This window comes from Penaeus monodon, chromosome 33, assembly GCF_015228065.2.
Source record: "Penaeus monodon isolate SGIC_2016 chromosome 33, NSTDA_Pmon_1, whole genome shotgun sequence".
NCBI classification, from domain to species: Eukaryota; Metazoa; Arthropoda; class Malacostraca; order Decapoda; family Penaeidae; genus Penaeus; species Penaeus monodon.
In genome coordinates this window covers 8,831,860-8,832,488 of record NC_051418.1, presented here as the reverse complement: position 1 = coordinate 8,832,488, position 629 = coordinate 8,831,860, and the positions used below count along the sequence as shown (strand labels likewise).

At 56.8% G+C, this 629-nt stretch overlaps 1 protein-coding gene across 1 annotated transcript in view; it reads right to left on the bottom strand.

Moving 5' to 3' along the window:
- The window catches only part of LOC119593984 (integrin alpha-PS2-like), a gene marked incomplete at its 3' end in the record, with an annotated part of 62,390 nt that overhangs the window by 908 nt on the left and 60,853 nt on the right, over positions 1 to 629 (bottom strand).

The following is a 629-nucleotide window of genomic DNA, read 5'->3' as shown; positions in this document are numbered from 1 at the left end:
AGAGCCGCTGCTTGAACGCAACGGACGCAGCGCAACACAAGCCAGACCTCTGCTTGCGCGTCTGGTCCCCGCCCTCGCGCTCCTTCCTCCGCCTGCACCTGTTGCATCCTCGTGATGCTGCTCTCTCCATCTCCCGGGCGGACGCCGGAACCGCTAGCATCCGGTACCAGAATTCTACTCATAATGCTTCTCTAGACCCTCACCTTCGTTCTCCGCCGAGGCAAAACCAGCAATAAAAAGTGGAAAGGGAGAAACCCAAAGAGAAAGAGAGCGAAATGGGCGCAAGAGTGTCCACCGAGGCCAGCGATCTCGCCAAGACAAACGCATCCGGAGGCGGGAAGGAGAGAGACCGGGGCCCTCATAAACGCCAAGAAGGAGGCGTATCCTGCGTCGAGAGGGCAAAGGGGCGGCGGCAATAAGGGCGTCAGCGGAGTGGAAGCGGAATGAGGAAATCGCCTCTACGTGAGATGCGATGTTCCCGTCGGGTTGATGAGGGATCTCACGTTCCACTTGCTGCGGGATAATTACCAGAGCTGCCGCGCCGGAATTATCTGCGTGTAATCAGGCCGTTTTTGTCTGATTCGAGAAGAAAACTGTTGTCTGTCAAAGCGCTAATGCGAATAGAACAT